Raw genomic sequence first — 21,660 nt, 5'->3', positions numbered from 1 at the left:
TTAAATCTGCTGATATTAGTAACTGTCACGAGGCTGCCTGGCTCAGTGAGCAGCAGCTACTGACAGATCCCCGCTCCCTACCTCTAAACACACTTTCCTCAGATACTTTGCTGAGGCAAAGTGAACAACTCTTCCATTGTCGCGGCGGTTTATTAAATGGTCCCCCGGAATTCCCCGAAGACCCTGCGAAAACAAAAATAACGAATGGGACACCCATTTGATGCACAACACAGATCTGAACTGAGAAGCAAAATAAAAGGTTTCAAGTGACATAGGCCAGAACACGTCTGAGCCCCCCCCGCCCAAATAAATCACTAAAATGTCCATTTTCTAAGCTTCCTTTGTGTTCATTTGCTTAAAAATACATCGTGTTAACTCTTCACCCGTTTTAACTTAATTTCACCTTTTAATAGCAAGATAATCTTTTAAAATTCTGAGGATCTAAAACATACCCAGGTAAGTGTATGTCCTATATATCCTATATATATGCATAGGATGATGCTTCAGATGGACTTCTGTTTACCACAATGCCTATTTATTGCGGAGGCTTCACATGGGTTTATAGCCGGCTTTTAAACTATTTCTTTTCTGTCAGTTTCATTTGAAGGGCAGATGTCTTCCTAGAGTCAGTTATTTGTTGGCACAAGGTCTGATCCATTTATTCACATAGCCAGACTTACTCCTTTTAAGCCAACTCCTCTGTTTATGGTGATTTCTTCCCTACTGCCCACCAACCCGGAGCCCATTTTTCTGCTCGGAACAAGATTAAGGAAAAGGTAGGAACCTGTCTAATGAGAAGACATACTGTACTCTCAGGCAGATTTCTCCAGAAGCCACCCTTTCTCCAGAAACTGCTACATGAAGTAAAACAATTACAAAGATGCCAGTTGTCGCCTCCTGAAAAGCCTTGAGAATTGAAAACTAAATGGTATATACCTCCCATGTTACCTTTATCTTTTCTTTGTTTCCATTTCCCCCTCAAACTCCACCCCCCCAACAGCCTTCTGTTTTCCTTTATCATGAAGATTTAGAAAGTAACTGATATTGAGGAAGTATACATGAATAAATTTCTGACATTATGAAATCGATGATGTCTGATCATTGCTATTAGTTTTATAGAAATTGTGGTTTCAAAATGAAAAGATTTGATGATTCTGGTCTGAAATGAAATTTCAAAAGTGAGTCAGCTACAATGAAGAAAAGACAAAGGCAGAAAAAAAAAAAAAGAAAAAACCCAGTAGAAAACCTTGGAGTAAAATGTTTTATTTCCATTTGTTTCCAGTGCCTTGCTGATATCAGGGGCAAGAAGGAGGCTAATACATCTCACTTTGGCAGTACTAATTGTTTGCATTATCACAATAATCAAATGCAGCCATATTAATCTCTCTGGTTATTAACTTGATTTTTACACATTAAGATTTAGATTTAATCCCCTGGGACCATCTATTAATGCTTTTAAAGTTGAAGGGTTTCAACAGTTTTAAGTTCTTTCCCTTCTTTTAGCTGCAGGCAGTAAAATTTGAACGTGTGTGGAGTTTTGTATTTTGCATTCCTGGGGGATTTTCAGACACAGCGCTGTCAAGGACCATGAATCATGTTAATACATAGCAACCTCTACAGCTATTAAAATGTCTGCAATAATGTGATTATTTTAAAATGGAAAAACTAATATCACATGTGTTACTTAAAGATCAACTATTCTTTTAAAGTCACGGAGAGAATGCATTTAGGAAAAAGAAAAAAATGAAGTTGTTTTTTGCATGCAGCCAAAATGTGAAATGTCTCATCTACTGAGAAAGAAAACTTTCAGCTCCTTTTACAAAATACATCCTTACTGAGCTTCGGGTCAACAGAGCATAAAAATGGCAAAAAGTCCAAGATCAATAAGCACGGGAAGCTGTTTTATTTCTGTTTGAGCAAGTTGTAGCGACAATGACCTGCTGAAACAGTCTCCAGTTTTATGCTTTCATAGTCACAGAATGATGACATCCAAGCAGAAAAGGGAGCTTGGCCTGTTCTGATGAGCTGTCAGTATAGACCAAGCATTACAGCTTGCCTTCCGTTGGCTCTGGGCTTGGTCTTTAGAAATTTATTGAAATTAGCATATAGGCAGACATGTCGGTAAACATTATCGAGGAAATTATATGGAGCATTTGTATCACAAGACATAGAACACAAGAAGAATGAGCATGTTTTTTTTTTTTTCCACTGCTTAAAGGGATTTAAATTATCTTAGCCCCTTGATTTTTATGTTGATTTTTTTTAAATTAAAGATGTAAATGGGACGCCTGGGTGGCTCAGTCAGTTAAGCATCTGCCTTTGGCTCAGGTCATGGTCGCAGGGTCCTGGGACTGAGCCCCGCATCCGGCTCCCTGCTCAGCGGGGAGCCTGCTTCTCCTTCTGCCTGCCGCTCCCCCTGCTTGTGCTCTCTCTCTCACTCTCTCTGACAAATAAATAAAATCTTTAAAAATATGTGCATATGTATATATAACTAACGTATGCTTGTTACAGGTATCTCATTCAATCAATAGATCATGCCAGAGCCCAGGAATAATCTACCCCATAAATGATCAATATTTCTGAGATTGGCATGGCATTTTTTATCCTATTTTTTGAAATGTCTTTCTCAATAAAAGAAACATAGCCTGCATCATGTCATTATGAATATTTCCAATTGGTAAGGATATTTTTTAATGTTTTTATTTTGGTATTTCTTATCTGAGAATAGAAAACAAAGAATCAGGCTTAGTATTTGAACATAACGACTTATCAAAGGACATAAGGTGATTTATATGGCAATTTTCTCTTGAAAAGGCAGAAATGTTAAAGAACTTCAAATGATTCCAAACCCTGAGGTGCATGGCCCATTTTGACATTTCCTCGAAGCATGTGGACGTGTTTTGAAAGATATGATCAAGAGTTTTCATTTCTTCTTTTTTCTTAAGTTTTTATTTATTCATTTAAGTAATCTCTATACCCAACGTGAAGCTTAAACTCACAACCCCAAGATTGAGAGTCACATGCTCTTCCAACTGAGCCAACCCTCGTTTCTTCTTATTGGGCAAAAAGCTTGCTACACTTCCCATATGCTTTCGTTGGACTAATGACATTGGCACACATTAACTGTCCAATGGATAAAAAAAGTGTCAAATCATATCTAGTATCCTGTTACCTAGGGGTCAGTACATATGCAGCTTATATGAAGTTAAAGTCAATTACCTAGAAACTTCTTCCCTGGTGCTTTTTGAATCCTAGAACAATATTGACAGCAGGGATAAGGAAGGATGAAGGATATTCTCCATCGTTTCATCAGTTACCTTGAGACAGACACACAAAGAATTCTACAGGAATAAAAATGTAACCCCCCTCCTAATAATTTGGTGTTATTTTCAGCTGTGACTGAACTAGAATCTTCCTTCAGGGTATGGTCCACTCCTTGTAGGGAGAGTTCAGCAGAAGCCAGAGCAGAAGTTTCTGTATGACTCTGACAAAGGCAAGAGAAGACTATCACTTGCCTGACCAGATTCTGCACAGACAGGACCTCAGGTGTCCTCACCTCAGCTCTGCAGGGCTGTATGCCATTTTGCAGAAAGAGAAAGTCCTGGGGGGGTGTTCAACAACTTGCTCAAAATCATACTACTTATAAGTGATGTGATGGAGACTCAAGTCTAGATCTGTCATATTGCAAAACTCCTTCTCTTTTTAGGAATTCAGCTGCCTCAGACCTGGGGCTGAGGTTTATCCCAAGTGTCACACTTTTAACAGATAGCTAAAGATCAGAGCAGGAACAAGCATGGGTTTTGGACAGGCAGGACTTCTGGAATCTAAAGAAACTTTGGTCTAAATCACAGCTCTGTTATTGCATGACCCTAGGCAAGCTGGTAGTAATATGAGAAGAAGAAGATACAGAAGAATAGCTATGATTCCCTGAATGGAAACATGATGCCAGAGAAGGGACTAGACGCTTCACAAAACAGCTAATGTCACAACAACACTCTGAGGCAAATTTTGTTTACTCAGTTGTCAGATAAAGAAACAGAAGCACAGAGAGGTAAGAAAACTTGCCTGGGTTTCTTACCTTTTTCTACCAGAAAAGCTAGTAAAGGCTTTGGCTCCTCTGAACTCCTATAAATTTGGAACATCTTAGACTCTCCACATCTTTAAGATAGATTCACGGAATTGCTGTGTTTAGTAAGCGAAACAACATGAAAGACTCTAAGAGCTATTCTAGATGAATCATAGATAATCAAGAAAGGTTGATTTTTTTCTACCGCCACCCTCCCAAGGGGGGAAAAAAAACCATACATTCCTCTAATTCCTTGCCATGGCTCAGGCTGTTCTTCCTCCTCTACCTGTCTGTAGAACTTCTAGTCTTTCTTTAAGCTTCCCCTCCAAATCAACTGTTCCCTCCTTTCACTTGGCATGGGGCTTTTTTACACATATTTCTATTTTATATTGTCTCCTCCATGACACTGAGCTGTTGCAAGGCAGAGATGTACCTTATTTCTACTTTCCCTCCATACTTACTAATCTTCCTGAAATGGAGTAATTGTCAAATACTGGTAGAATGATCACATACAAAAAATGATCATTAAGCACCTATGTAGAAACATCTCTCTACTAGGCCCAGACTACAGCTGACCAAGGGCTTCAGGAAATTTCCAGAGGTGTCCCAGAAGTACACTATCATAGAGATGAGGCTGCTCAACCAACTTCACTTTACCCCCTGTGGAGTCCGACCTCTTATACTTTGCTGATCGCCTGCAAACCCAGCCTACCTCTCTGGTCAGGCTGTCAGCCTTGGCTTTGCCTTTGTAGATGCCCATATGTGGGTGAAGATAACAAACACTTGTTTAGACCTGCTTTTGTTCCCAGGTCTATAAGTTAAAATGAGTTAATCTTTTTGGCAGGTGTTGTTCTCTGATCTCATTTTTAGTGGATGAGCGAAAAAAGGAAATGGCCAAGTGAATAGCTAAAATCAGTGGCAGCAGATTTTATTTCTATGTTATTAGTCAAGATTCTCCAGAGAAACAGAACCAGTGGCATATATATATATATATATATACACATATACACACACTAAGAGGACGTTTATTATAGGAATTGGCTCATGCAGTTACGGAGGCCAAGAAGTACCATGATCTGCCATATGGGAGCTGGAGAACCAGGAAAGCCTGTGGTATATAATTCAGTCCAAGTCCAAGGCCAGATGATCAGAAGCTCTCACAGCTGAGAGCAGGAAAATGTAGACACCTTAACTGTAGAAGAGAGAAAGGGGATTCACTTCCTTCTCTTTTTTATTACATCAGGACCCACAATGGATTGGATGATGCCTACCCACATTGGTGACGGTGTGCCTTTTTACTCAGTCTACTGAGTCAAATTCTAATCTCTTCCAGAAAGACCTTCACACACACATTCAGAAATAATTTTTTCTCAGCTAATCGGCCATCCCCTAACCATGCAATTGATATGTAAAATGAACCATACCATCAAACCCTATTGCAATTTACATGGAATAATTAAGGGTGCCTGGGTGGCTCAGTTGGTTAAGCGTTGGACTCGTGATGTGGGCTCAGGTCATGATCTCATGGGTCATGGGATCAAGCCCCCATGTTGGGCTTCTCGCTGAGCATGGAGTCTGCTTGAGATTCTCTCCTTCTGCCCCCCAAAATAAATAAATAAATCTTTAAAAAAATTAAAAAATAAAAATAAATGGAATAATTAATGCACCTTTTTCCCACGGGCTGGGAACTGGGCCTGCAGAAGAAAGCTGGATTCCTTAAACTGCAACCAGCCCTTCACTGATGTTCTATGGTCGTCTAAATATCACTGTGAATTCCCAGCACACATCCACTGTGTGATTTCTGAGCCCTCCCCACTCTCTGCAGGAGTTCTACCCAATTTGGGAAACAATTTTACCTTCTTTAAAATCCACAAATAAAAACAACCAACCAAACCAAAACAAGACAATGTGGGTGAGCTTCCACATTTCCTCTCTGCTCCAACCCTTTCTCTGGTTTGACGTTCATCTTCTCCTTTCACTTCTTTTCTAGATGAACGGAACTTTTTCCTCATTGCTAAGCTGACTTCATCAACAAAAGTTTGTCTGGCCTCTCCCACCGCCTCTGTTCTCTCAGACAAGTCCCCAGTCCAGATAACCCTGTGGTCCTTTAACTCTACATTTACTCACACACTTCTTTCAGATATGCAAATATTCCATTTTTAAAGCAGCGGTTCTTAAAGTGAGTTTTCCAGAAGAGCAGCATTAACATCTTCGGGAAACTTATTAGAAATGTACATTCCTGGGGCGCCTGGGTGGCTCAGTTGTTAAGCATCTGCCTTCTGCTCAGATCATGATCCCAGGGTCCTGGGATTGAGCCCCATATCGGGCTCCCTGCCCTGCAGGAAGCCTGCTTCTCCCTCTCCCACTCCCCTTGCTTATGTTCCCTCTCTCGCTGTGTCTCTCTCTGTCAAATAAATAAGTAAAATCTTAAAAAAAAAAAAAAAAGAAAAGAAATGTGCATTACTGAGCTCCACCCCCAACCTATCATTCAGATATTCCTGGGTGGAATCCTGGCATCCTGTTTAACAAGGCTTCTAGGTGATTCTGGTGTGCTAATGTTTGAGAACCACCATTTTTTAAAATTTTTATTTTATTATGTTATGTTAGTCACCATACATTACATCATTAGTTTGAGAACCACCGTATTTAACAAAAGTCTCCTCAGGTTGCTGTTCTCTGGAGCTACTCTCAAATTCTCTTCCTCTTTGAACTGTCAAAGCTCTTTATGAAGCAATCTTCACTTGCTCTTTTCCCACTTCCAATTTTTTATAGACTCACCTAAAATCCTGCTTTCTGAAATGACCAAATTACTGATATTATATGAGCTGTGTGGATGACTTTACAATGAAATTGGAGATAGAAAACCTGACTTTGAAGAGTGGTTCACTGCTTTCTAGCTATGTGACTTGGGCAAATTACTTACATACCTAATCCTCCGAGTTTCCTCTTATAAAGTGAGAATACTAATACTTTCTTTACTGGATTATTGTGGAGATGAAATGAGATAATCATGTGAAAGTATTACACACAGTATGATGCAGAAGCTTAATAAATGTTTACTAAGTGCAAATTAAAATGGTCTACACAAACTTGGTGTGTACTTGAGAAACGGAACATTTCAGAAATTTCATGGACTGTGTAGTGAAAGATGTGTTTAGAAAGACCTTATTAAATGCTCATTTACATGACACATCTTAATGACTGCAGAGGAACTACAATATTCACTAGGTTAATTAACTATACTTTTAAAAACTGCTACATGTATTTTTATATGATACTGAATAATTTGTACTCTTTCCCGCACAGGGTTTTCATCCTTTTGTTGTTGTTCTTGTTGTTGGCCTCAATGTTGTTTGAATGTTGTTATTTTTGACTCTACAGAAAATGAGCAGAAACAAGGAAAGAAACACTGCTTGGTACTGCTTTTCTCATTTTCATGGAACTGAAACCAAATAGAATAGACAGAGATTACAAGAGCGATTTAAAGTCTATATAAGAATAGTCTAAGTTCTTCAATTTCCATAAATCTGGCTTCTACCTTTGTCAGTCTACCATAAAATGTGCTTTGGTTGTTGCTCTTCACTAACTAAACCTGAAGATCTTTGAGAGGGCTCATCAACATCACAGATGTTGAGAGTGTTCAACGTCTGTGTTGCGTTTAGTGTATTAACCGCCCCCTCCTGGAAATGCGGAGAGAGGTATTACTTTTGAAAGACTAGAGTATCCTGTGTTTTCTTTTGTGTCATTTTCCTCCAAGTTTTCCCTTTTCCCTCCCCAGTCTGCGCTCACACCGCCGTCCAGCAGGTTCTTGGCCTGGGTTCATGGTCTCACTGGAAGAGTATGACAGAGTATAAAGCAGGAAGAAGAATGTGAGTCTCTGATCTTTTTTTTTTCCTTCTTTTTTTAATTCCAAAGGCTAAACTCAGGGAATTTAGAGGATTCTGATTCAGAGAAATAGGTATTTTCCCTTGAGTCTAGGTAGGGACTCCCTCAGTCTGGGGTAGAGAGGAAAGCTGGAGGGCACCAGAAGAGAGGAGAGCTCAGGGAATGTCAGGAAGAGGGTTTAGCAAGTGTGGAGGCCCCGTGAGAAACTCTGCACCCACCTTCCTGCCAGAGCCCCTTTCCCTACAGACACAGGAAGACCCCAGAGAGGGAGTCACTGTCTACCATCTCCAGGTTGCTGGGGCTATAAAGAGCCCTGTGGAGATTCTTGTGCTCTCTGATTAAGCAAAAATCCATGGCGGAAGCTCCCTGTTGCAAGGAGAGCTACCGGCAGTAATGAAGATATGACACGGTGAGCACTGTGGCCCAATGGCCCATAATCAGACAATGAAAGGGACAGATGGATCTCTCAAGGATCACATGAGCCCAATCATATAAGCCCCTTGGAGTTCAGCAAACTCTGGAAAGAGGTGAGAACCCCAAGTAGGGCAACATGAAGTTTCTGTCTCCTCTTACGGAATGGAGATGATCCTCTGGAAGTTAATTTGAATCATGTAGTAATACAATTCCCTCTTTTACCCCTTGTTGGAGGACTACAGACAACACCTACTTTATAGGAATGTAAGTCCTTTGTGTCTGGACGATTCTGCTCCCATCACCACTATGTGGGCTCAGATGCACCCAGTGAAGGTTCAGGCTCACAGTAAAAGTTCAAGAATAGTTTTTGATGGAAACATTTTGCAGCACTCACATAGAGATTTCAGCAATTTTTTCCCCAGATCTTTTCAGTTTCCCTCAATCCTTGCTGTACCCACTGCTCTCGCTTGATGGTTCAGGTTTCAGGAATGTGTGTGTGCCTGGCACTGCGCTGAGCACAGAGAGTACAACACACAGAGGTGGCCTCAGAGAGGTTATGGTCCTAGCAGTGGAGACAGATATTTAAAAAAATAACTGTACAAACTTTACACTATGTATTCATTTGGTACAATGACTATGCATTATTAAATACCATGACAGCATATAAAAAGGAGAACCCAAATAGACTAGGAGTCCAGAGAAGTCTCCCTAAACAAGTGGCACTTAAGGTGAAGTATGAAGAACAGGTCAAAGTTAGGCAGGCTAAGACAGAATAGGTGTGTGGGGGGTCGGGGGGGTGAGGTTAGTGTTTCAAGCATAGAGAAGACCATGAGCAAGGACCCCCGAGGTAAAAGGATCACTGTATCCTATTTAAATAGAGGAGGTCAGTGTGTCCAGAATGTAGAGAACTGCTGGAAAAGTCGCATAGGATGAAAATGGAGTGATCAAGCAGTGGCCAAATCGTGCAGCCACACGTGGCAAAACAGCAAACCTGGATGCTAGGAGCAAAGGAAAATTATCAAAGCATTCTGCCCAGTGGAGGGACATGAGCAGATTTGAAACTGACATCAAACACAACTATAGTGAGATACCATTTTCATCTACTATATGGAGAAAAATTAAACACTGAGATATTGTGCTGGGCTGGTGAAGATATAGCAAATAAGCACCTTCTTATACTGTTGGAGTGAATGTAAATTGATGCCTCCTTTTTGAAGATCAATTTAGAAATACATATCAAAAATTTAAATGACCAAGTAGTTCTATCATAAGAAATTTGCACTATGAATATATCCTGAAAACATAACCAGTTAATTGTACAACAAAGTTCAATAAAGCATCATCTCTAATATTAAAAATTGCAAAAGTAAAATCTAGAAATAATCTACATGTCCATTAGTAGGGGGCTGGCTACATAAGTCACAATTAAATTATATAATGAAATATTATGACATATGAATAATATATTGCAGATCCTGTTGGACTATATGGAAGTTCTTAGAGATACTTAAGTCTGTGTGTATGATTTCATTTATATACATACTTAATGGCAGCTACATATGTATGGGGATTATAAAGTAAGATTTTTTTAATGGAAGGATACATACACAAAAAACTGCTAATGTGGTATTAAAGAGGGCACGTTCTGCGTGGAGCACTGGGTGTTATGCACAAACAATGAATCATGGAACACTACATCAAAAACTAATGATGTATGGTGATTAACATAACAATAAAAAATTTAAAAAAACCCAAAAACTGCTAATGTGGCTACCTTTGGGGAGAGGAACCACAACTGATAGTTGGGAGAATTTGACTTTTGATTTTGTTTGGTTTGATTTCTCTTACCACATGCATGTATAGCAGACATAGTTCGTTGTCGTTTCTCTATCCATTACTGGCATCATCTTTGTTAACTGAAGCCTGATGTTGTTCAACTGCCATCTTGCAGGGCTGGTGAGCCAATCCCCAGATCAGGGATAAATTATGTGCAGTCCAGTGGTCTAAAGACAAGCTCATTTACATCACCAGTTTGAGGGTGCGCTGTGATCCAGGTCTCCCCTAGGAGTTGGGAGGTAAGATCTGCTGGATGCCCCCAGGAGATCTTGCTTTACTCTTAAGAAGACACCAGAAGATATTGGTCCACAGTATCTTCTTGCCTCCAGGCTTTTGCAGTCATTTTGTGACAGGGAAGAAAAGCAGTCATAGAGTGACACCAAAGCTGAGAATATCAGACGGAAGAGTTTATCAGAGGTAAGGATCTATACCACTGGTGAATTTTTTGAGTTTCTGACCATGCTGCCCCTTTCTGGACCTCTTGCTCTAAGAGACAATATATTTTCTTTAGTTTAAACCATTGAATTGGAGGCATCACGATTTGGAATAAAATGTATCTTCTTTGATATGGCATTTCCAGTGAATTGATGTACTGAGAATACAGCCCACAGAATAAGAACTGGAAGGGGCAGACAGGAGGCTGGGGCAGGCCAGGTACGAGGAACCTGTTGAGTAGCTCAGACTCTAGATATAAATAACAGCAACCATACAGGGTGAAGAGGAGAGCCCTGGGGTGAGATCTAAGCTCTCTCCACTTCCCTTCTACTTTCCATGTTTCTTTTTCTTTTTTTTTTTTAAATTTTTTTTTTTTTATTTGAGAGAGAGAGAGGGAGTGTGTGTGTGTGAGAGAGAGAGAGAGAGAGAGAGAGAGAGAGAGAGTACAAGCAGGGAGAGCTGCAGAGGGAGAGGGAGAAGCAGGTTCCCCGCTGAGCAGGGAGCCCAATGCGGGGCTCGATCCCAGGACCCTGAGATCATCACCTGAGCTGAAGGCAGACACTTAACTAACTGCGCCACCCAGGCGCCCCTCTACTTTCCACGTCTCTAAATTAATTAGTTTATACTGTCAAGTATTTGCACCCTCTCCCCCTAATGGATCTGAATTGACTTATGATAAAAAAAAAACAAAAAAAAAAACAAAGGGGCAATAAACCCGGTTAGTCACTTCAAGATAAAAGCAGAAACCAAGACATAAAAGGGAAGACAAAAATTTAAGAAATCCTCATGGGATAAACAATAAAAATTGGGAAGCTCTCCTAGCTCTGGGGTACAAATTTATCTATGCGTTCACCTATTCACACTGCCTTCTATCCTTTTAAGGAGCAAGGCAAATCCTTAATCTTTCACACAACCAGCATCTCTGAGTTCTTGTTATAAATCTTGAAGCTTTGACCGAGCTATGACTTCGACTAAAAGGACCAGACAAGACAGAGGTGCTGGTATTAGTGAGACTGGGGAAGTGCCAAACTTCTAAATAGGAAGTGGAAAGTGACTGGTCCTGTTCCAACAGTGCTTGGTAGAGCCAAAGAAAGGAGCCACCGACATCAAAATGACAGAGCCATTTACTCTTTTTAGGAGCCAAGACAATATTTGTTTTTAAACAAATCTCTGTGCAAAGTGAAACCACAAGGGAAATATCTATGTCTCTCCTACTCTGATTTGCCAAGCACAGGAATATCACCCGGGCAAAGAAGAGGAAGGGTGTTTCTTCGTCTCCTACAAACTGCCCCCTTGAGAACCACACTTGGAGCACATCTTTCTAAGCAGATGAGCGGGAGCTTCGGGGTTTCCCATATTTTATCAGCCACATGTCAGAAGAGTGTGAGAAGGTGGACAGGAGGAGGGAAAAGAGGGTTGACTGATGGTCCCAGAGATTCACTTTTACTTCCAGATTCCTGCTAATGTTCTACAACCTCCATAGCCATTTTGGGCTCCTGTTTGGACTACACTGTTTCTCTGTTGGGTGACATGAAACGCTTTGCTACCAAAGGCGCCATATCATAACCCCCTGGGACGTGTTTCAGTAGAACTTCACGTGAGTCATACATGACTATCCAACTTTTATCTCGAAGAGCAAATTCTTAATCAATGACCTACACTTAAAAGGCCTCCGTTTCCTCTCTGGGCTTCCAAAAGACTTAACTGTCAGCTACCTTATGGGGCAATTTCCTGGCTTTTTACTATTTTCTTTCCTCTCTGGTAACATGATTTCTTTTTTAAACGAGGGCTCTCCCTAGGGAATTAATTACTGCCTTGAAGAGTATGTTCATATAGTTCCATCAAGATATCTTAAAAGTTATTGAATTCCTGACAGATACACTATACAGCTTTTAAAAATTATATAATGTACGTGTGGATTTTTTCCAACTGCTTTGAGTCAGAAATTTTTTATTTTGGGATACAAGACATTCTCTCTTTTTTCTTCTCGCTGTTCAGTGCAGAAATCCCGCTCTCCGGCTGCTCCTACCCACGTGCACGTGCCAGTGCCCACAGACTCACGCGGGTTCTGTGTGAGAAGAAATCTATGTCACGGGAACAAAGGAGCTCCATGGATATGGACGGTCATCACTGTGTGGGCATCTGTTTTGCAGAGAGGAGGCTCATTATAGCACACCTTGTTTGCAGTTTACAGAGCTTTTAGAAACCTGATAATCATGCAGTCCCTCATTGAGAAACGATGGCGTTACCCCAGCTGCCATATTCACATGAGGCAACATAGTTAAATAACGGAAAGGTTGCAGCCTCTAAGAGAGCAACTGCGCAGCCCGGATGGAGGTTACTTTTCGTCTTTAACTCATAGCAGATCAGACCTTGTTGTGGTACAAAGTGCATAAAATGCCATGAAGCCTAATACTGGGCACTTTGAATTATATGCAGTGACAGGGGTTAAGGAGAGAGCAACAGGGACCTCAACCTCATACTCGGCCACTTAAAATTTGGGGTTGTGTGAATACATTTGAGAAAGGTGGGAAAGGAATCTCAAAAGCCATGCTATGCTTGGAGATGAAATGCAGGACCCCACAGTGATGTGGCATGGGGTCATCGTGGGAGATGTCTTGAGGTTGAACTGCAGGACATCGCGTACTAATGGTTTGAGTTCAGGTCAGCAGTCCAACCTCTGACTGTCAGTTTCCGGGACCACCACTATCTGGGCATGGTAGCCAAGCCAGAACTGGGATTCAGCATCAGGAGGACCATGACACTGAGTTGGGGGACAGGACCCCTCCTTCCCAGAACTTTGTTTGCATGGGTTAATTTGCATGAGGGAAAGGACACCTGTAAGGGAGAAGTTTCATGCCTACCAACACGATACTGGAAGAACGGAGAAAGGAATGAATTATTGTCCTCAGTCAACACAAGGTGAGAAAAGCCATGGGCAGAAGCTGAGGAAGTTGTTTTCAAAAGGGATTATTTTTCTTAAACTTGGAGGACAAGCAGTGGAGTTCAGAGCCAGAGGCAGCAAATGCCAATTGCAAGTTAGGGAGAAAAATACCCTTCCAATTCTGCAAGGGTGTAACGGGTCTTTAACAGAGTAGAAGACTACAGGAGACCTGATACCATTTAGCAGGATGGAGGTATGTAAACTTAGAGCACCAGGAACAGCACTAGAGCTCTAGAAACCAAGTTCCCAAGAAGGGCCCTGGCAGCAGAGCCGTGGCAAGGGGACTTCCCCTGGTGGCTTGGCTGGCAGAGGGTCCCTTTTGGGATGCTGAAGCAGGAGCATACAAGGGAACTAATCATAAACATGGAGAGATGCCTCCTGAGCCCCAAGGGCAGGTGTAAGGGGAGCACCAAGGACTTCAGTAATGTAGGTAGAGCCTCTGAACCAGCAACCTGTATGCATTACCATCGCCATGGTCTCATTCACACCTATACTGGTGGAACCTTGACACGTTCCAATGATGTGTGGTGACAAGGATGATACTGTTATCCCCTCTAGCAGTCTTAGTAAGGATTAATGAGACATCATATGTGAAAAAGCTAGCACGGTGCCTGGTATGTTCTAAGCACTCTGCTCATTTCCTTTCCAAGCTTGACCTTTATAAGAAACTGTTTTAAAGATCAGCCCAGAATATTTATCCTTTCTGTGATTCTATACCATGGAAGACAATCCATACTTCATTTTTTCATATTAGGGAAAGTAAACAGAAATAAATGACTTACTTTCTAATTTAGAAGGTGCTTGTTATTTTACATGGGCATCAAATAGCTTGGAAATAAATAAGTGAAACATTTGGGGCTTTGGAGGATTTTTCAGTTCATTAAGACAGTAATGTATGGAAGAAATACTTTAGTGGTTCTGGAAATGCTTACTTCGCATGGGTTACTATATGAGCCCTAAAGAAGACAGTTAAAAGGTAAAGCGGGAACAAAAAAGAATACTCTCTAAGGTCACACACACTAAAGATTAGTATAAAAGACCTCGATGGCATTATATTCTATTTATAATATTTCACCAGATTCTTGTTACACTTAGAAAAAGCACTCTCAACTTTTAATGCGATGCCATACAATAGCCCTATTTGGGCTGATTGCAAGGTCATTAATGAGTTTCAATTGTCCCCAGAAGTCTTTTTTACACTTGATTTCTAGTGCTTGGAAATTTTCCAGTAGAATGAACACTTCTAGATTAGAGCAGGGATGGCACATTTCTCACTTCCTGTGTTTGTATGTGCAGACATCACTAATCAATCACTGTTCTTTTCTGCTGAGTCATTTTCTCAATATAGCTACAAGGAGCCTCTTCCAATCAAAGCAGTTAAAACCAATCTTCTCTACCTGCCTAATGTTTTGCTCTCTGTGAAAATGCAAATATTTGAAGAAGAGTAAAAACGTATCAGTCACTGACAACTAAATGTTAAAAAAAAAAAAAAATTGAAAGCAGCCCTTGCTCTAGCATTAGGGGAGAGAACTCAAGGGCTCTGGAATAGAGGGAGGATAGAAGGCAGAATCTAGGAGCTCCCTGAAGATATACTTCACCTACTTAAAATTTTGCCTAAGGCCAGTGCTGCCAAAAGGACCAGTTCTCTCCAGGGCATCTATTTCAGCCATTCACCATCAAATAAAACTTACAACTGGCATATGAATTCTCAGGCCAAGGGCATTTTATTTTTTGAAATTTTAAAGTACTTGTTGGGTAAACTACTTAAAAATTCAAGACCCATAAAAGAATCCCAGAAGCAGAAAGAACAGTGCAGAAGAAGGTGAGTGAGGTGCAGCTTTATCATAGCAGGTGCTGTGTGTCTATATATTGTGCATGCACAGAAGCTCGGGCACACATATTTGCAAAGTGCTATGTACTTTCATAGTTACCAGCCCTCTGCAGCATACCGGCAGGCCAACAGGTAAGGCAAGGCAAGATGAAATACATTATTTTTAAAGATTTTTAAAAATTTTTATTTATTTTTGTCAGAGAGAGAGAGTAGGGAGGAGGGGTAGAGGCAGAGGGAGAAGCAGGGACCCCGATGCAGGACTCGATCCCAGGACTCTGGGATCATGACCTGGGCTAAAGGCAGACACAACCAACTGAGCCACCCAAGCGCTCAAGGTGAAATACATTTAAAAAGAGATTATGGGACTTGAGCTTATAGCCAAGATGGAGTAATAAGCACCAGATTCATTTCCCACCAGAAACAACCAAAAGATGAACACAATATATGAAACAATAATTTGTGAGACACCGGACATCAATCAGGCCATGAAGGACAGTAATCCTGACAAATGGGCAACAAATGAGGTGAGCGTAATGTCTCCCCACCTGACTGCCCTGAATGAGTTTTCCACCCGTGGTGCAGAGAGAGTGGACCCAGGCCAATTGAGAAAACTACCTGCATTGAGGAGGCAGACCTGAGATCCAGAGAAAACAAGGTAGTTATAGTTTATAAGAGTAACAGAGAGGAGAGAGCCACACAGAGGAGAGCTCCCGAGATCTACAGAGGGTGCCCCTCAAGGATGCAGCTGTGTACTGAGCAACACAGGTACATGAAGGAACTCCAGGAAACTGGGCAAAGAATCACCTGAAAGGATGAGAGTGTGGTTTCTCAATCCCAGCACTATACACATTTTTGGCTGCATAGTTCTTTATTATGGGGGCTGTCCTCTGTAGGGCAGGATGTCAGCATCTCTGGCCTCCACTCACTAGATGCTGGTAGCTCTCCCCTCCTATCCAACCTCCAGTTGTGACAACCAAAAATGTCCCTAAACATTGCCAAGTGCCCCTTGCAAGGCAAAATTACTCTTATTAAAAACGACTGGATTAAAGGAATCAGCACCCAGTGCACATGGGGCTAGGAATAGAGTTTGTTCCCATTGGCCAGATTGGAAAATCTCAAGATCCACAAGATACTGGGTTGAGTACACAAGGATCTTGCCTCAGTAGTGAGGAATAATGATTAGTCCTAGATGGAGCACTGCTTCAGACCACCTAACATCTCAAGAGCAAGAACTGACAGAATCAAACTACAAGCAATTTAGCTGCATTCCAGAACAAAGCTCAAGAATAATTTAAGAAGGGGTGCCTGGGTGGCTCAGTTGGTTAAGCAACTGCCTTCGGGCTCAGGTCATGATCCTGGAGTCCCAGGATCGAGTCCCACATCGGTTGCCCTGCCCAGCAGGAAGTCTGCTTCTCCCTCTGACCCTCCCCATCTCGTGCTCTCTCTCTCTCTCTCTCTCTCAAATAAATAAATAAATAAAATCTTTTTTAAAGAAAGAATATTTTAGGGATACAAAAGTATCTAGCACCCAACAGAACAAATTCCACAATGTCTGGAATCAAGTGAAAAATTACCAGGCATACAAAGAAGCAAGAAAATACAATCTAAAGTGAGGAAATCAATTAGTCAATCAAAATGGACTCAGAACTGACACAGGTATTAAAACTAGCAGATGGAAATCATAAATAGTTATTACATTTGTATTCTGTGTGATTAAAAAGTTAAGTAGAGACATGAAATATATATAAAAGACCCAGCTCAAACTTCAAAAGATGAATGTTATAAAGTGTGAGATTAAAAACTAAAGTGGGTGGGATTCATGGCAGACGACAGAGAAGAAACGATTAGTGAATTTAAAGGCAGTAATAAAAACAGAGAGAAAAAACATTTTTAAAAATGAACAGAGTATTTGTGAATTGTGGGAAGGCTTCAAGTGGTCTCACATCCACTCCATGTCATCAGAGTCTCCAGAGGAGAGGAGACAGTATGGACTGCAGAAAAATATTTGAAGATACACCTGCTGAAAGTGCTCAAACTTCACAAAACCCATAAGCACACAGATCAGGAATCTCAATGAATGCCAGGCACAAGAGACATCGAATAAAATCCATGAAGGGACATCATAATTAAATTGCTCAGAACTGATAATAAAGAGAAAGTCATACAGACAAACAAATATGGATAAAAACAGGTTTCACATTAGAAATAACACAAATGAGAAAGTAGTATGTGCTTCATACTATAACAACACCTTTAATGTACTGAAAGAAAAAACTGTCAACCTATGATTCTGTACCAGGCAAAAATATCTCCCAAAAGCAAAGGTGAAATTATGAGTTCCAGAAATACAAAAACTGTAAAAATGTATCACCAGCATGCCCACATTATAAGAAATATTGAAAGAAGTCTTTTAGCGGAAGGAAAATGTTGTTGTATGGAAATATGAATCTAAACAAATGGAATGAAGAACACTGGAAATAATAACTACATGGTAAACATATAACATTTTTTCTTACTATTTGAATCTCTTTAGAAGATTATTGAACATGAGGTTTTACAGTATATATAACAGTAAAATGTGTAGGGGTGCCTGGGTGGCTCAGTTGTTTACAAATCCAACTCTTGATTTCAGCTCAGGTCATGATTTCAGGGGCATGGGATCAAGCTCCTCATCAGGCTTTGTGCTCAGTTGGAAGTCTGTTTGGGTTTCTTTTTCTCTCCTTCTCCCTTTGCCCCTCCCCCTGCTCTCTCTATCACTCTAAAACAAATAAAATCTTTTTTTAAAAGTAAAATGTATAACATCAATAACATAAGTGTCAGAAGTTGGGAAATAGAAATATGCTGTTGTTGGGTTCTTATAAAATACACAAAGTTGTAGAATATCACATAAAGGGAGATGATGTATATGATAAACCCTAAAGCAATAACTACAGCAATGAAATAAGAGTTGTAACTAATAAGCCAATAGAGGAGATAAATGGAATTTAAAAATTGATTATTACATATGAAGCCACAAAAAGAGTAAAAATGAACACAGGTGGGATGGAATGACTAAAAACAAATAGCAAAATGATTGTACCAGTTATGCATTTATTGTTTCTCAATTTTAAAAATGGGCAAAAAATTTGAATAGATTATTAAACAAAAAAGATATGCAAAAGGAATCAAAAAAAGAAAAAATTTCAACATCATTAATTATTAGAGAACTGTACATTAAAATCAAAATGAGATCACTGCATATATATTAAAATAGCTAAAATTTAAAAAAATGACCATACTAAGTGTTGATGAGGATGTGTAAAAAAACTGGAACTCTCACACTGCTGTTGGGAATGGCATAACCACTCTGGGAAACAGTTTGGCAGCATCTTACAAAGTTAAACTTACACCTGCCATATGACCCAGCTGTTCCATTTGTAGCTATTATGTTGGTATGTATTTTAATGTTAATAGCAACTTTTGTAATACGAAACAACTGGAAATAACTATTGTCTATCAACCAGTGAATGGATAAAAAAGACAAAACTGTGGTTTATCCACATATGTATGAGTATATTCCACTACTCAGGAATAAAAATGAACGGCCTATTGATACATACATTAATGAATCTCAGAATAAGTATACTGACTATAAGAAGCCAGGCAATATTAAAGTACACTGTATGATTCCATTTATTTATAATTCTAGAAAATAAAAAGGAATCTATAGTGATAGAAAGCAGATCACTGGTTGTTGGAGATTGAAGGTGGGTAAAGAGGAATGTGAGGGAAGGAGGAAATTGGGGGGGGGCGTATGAATATGTTCATTATCTTGATTGTTGCTCATTATCTTGATTATGTGTGTATAAGGGTGTTAAAACATTTCAATTTGTATACTTTTTAAAAAAGATTATTTGTTTATTTATTTATTTGAGAGAGAGAGAATGAGCAGTGGGGAAGGGCAGAGGGAGAGAGAGAGAGACAGAGAAGCAGACTCCCCACCAAGCTGGAAGCCAGACGTGGGGCTGGATCCCAGGACCTAGAGACCACAACCTGAGCTGAAGGCAGATGCCCAACCAACTGAGCCACCCAGGTGCCCCATTTGTATACTTTAGATATGTGTAGTTTATTATAATCAATTTAATCTCAGTAAAGCTGTTGAATAATTATAGGAAGAGGTTCTAGGGGGCATTGTAAAAGGTTATACATGACCATGATACTAGAATGGAGGTCAAGAAATCTGAGTTCTAGTCCAAGTTCTGCCTCACGTTTGTTGTGTGATCTTGTTACAGGCACATAAAATCTCTCGGCTTCAATTTCTAACTTAAAAGTCAAATAGCTGATTTGATGACCTCTAGTGTCCTTTATAATTCCAAAATCTAATCATAGATAAAAGCTAAGAGAAGAAGGACGCCTAGGTGGCTCAGTCGGTTAAGTGGCTGCCTTTGGCCCGGGTCATGATCCCATGGTCCTGGGATTGAGTCCCACATCGGGCTCCTTGCTCAGCAGGGAGCCTGCTTCTCCCTCTCTCTCCCTCTGCTTGTGCTCTCTCTGTCAAATAAATAAAATCTTAAAAAAAAAAAAAAGCTAAGAGAAGAGACTTTGCATGGTAAAATGGAACACATTGACCTGGGCTTGAATTTCAGCTCTGTTATTTATTACTTGTGTGACCTCAGATTAATTATTCAACCCCTCTAAACTGTTGAGAGTAAGTTCCATGAGGAAAGGACTGTGTTGGCTACTCATTCCTGTAACCCAGAGCCTGGTGTAGATACTGGCATATAAATAAATGTCTTCCTTTTCCAGAAAAAGAAAAAAATAATATGCCTACTTGCAGTTGACGGTGTTGATTCCCCCACCCCATACCCTGTTGTTCCAATTCTACCTTTATTTCAGCACAGGAAGACAGTTTCTGGCACGCTTTCTACCTCAAGCATCAGAAGGGCACCCTAAGTAGGGAAACAGTGATATCAAGAAGGGCTCTGGCCTCAGGAGAAGCTAATGCCCTGAGGGCCACCTTTAAGCAATGAAGGTGGGAGGCAGTGGATAAATGTACCAGCCCACACCTTGATCATGGACTTCTACCTTCCTGAGCTACGAGAAAATAAATGCTGTTAAGCCAACGAGCCTGGGATGTTTTGTTATGGCAGCTGACACAGACTAATATGGTAAGGTACCTTAAACACTATAAAGCAAAATGTGAACCCGACTCAAGAGGAATGGGAATTTTCTGAAGCTGAACTTTTGATTCTATTGTTGCACTCCAGGTGAAAAAGAAAAGTTGAAACTACTAAAAACCAAAGCAAACCAAAGAAAAAAGAATCAATATGCAGGGTTGCCAGATTTAGCCAATAAATTACAGAATACTCAGTGAAATCTGAACTTCAGGGAAACCCTGAATTTTTTTAGTGTAAGTGTGTCCCAAATGTATGTACTACTACATATGCACTAATGTATACACTACAAATTATTTGCTATTTATCTGAAATTCAAATTTAACTGGACATCCTGTATTTTATCTGACAAGCTTATCAGTGTAATTACATAGTCAACTCTCAGAGGAGCTCAACTTTTTATAAAAAGTTATGTACAAAAGATAAAAAAAAGGATTGATGTTTAAAGCAAAGTAGCTCAACTTGAGGGAATTTTATGAGGAAGTCTAAAACCCAGGCTGAACTGAGGCTCACAAAACAAACTAAAGACAAGAACAAATTCTTTAAAGCTCAAGAAAAACAGGGAAGGTATTGGCCCACAATACAGAGAAGATGGCATAAAGTTCGCAGATGACAGAGACAGCAACTGAACTTTCCTTTAGCCTTATATTGTCCCCCCAGGAAAACAGAACCCACCCCACCCTCCAGAAAAATAACCAGCTGACTTCAAGCAGGCCAGGAATTAGAGATAATCTACCTCACTGCCTTCAGTGAGCTCAGAATCTTTCTATCCCAAATTACTAAGATAAATTGCAGATGTGATCTTACAGATTGCTCTGAGAAACCATTGGCAATGGGAGAGGTGCTGGAAAACAAGTAAATATTCCTACTTTCAGGAAGAGGAAGCAAGTGGGCACTATTGAACACTACGGAGCCGGAAGTCCATCTAGAAAAATTTCTCAGGTAGTTTCCTAAGGAAAAAGTCAGGTCGAATGAACTTTTCTTTCTTGTTAAGATTATTAGATTTGTGCATCAGGAGAATACCATAATGACAATGCTTCAATTTCAACAAAGCATTTGATGAATATTTTCCATGGTAAACTTGCAGACAACAGAG

The sequence above is a fragment of the Callorhinus ursinus genome, unplaced genomic scaffold (genome assembly GCF_003265705.2).
Source record: "Callorhinus ursinus isolate GAN/ISIS: 27379988/994484 unplaced genomic scaffold, GSC_fseal_2.0 scaffold11, whole genome shotgun sequence".
Lineage (NCBI taxonomy): Eukaryota > Metazoa > Chordata > Mammalia > Carnivora > Otariidae > Callorhinus > Callorhinus ursinus.
This window is presented reverse-complemented; position numbering follows the sequence as displayed.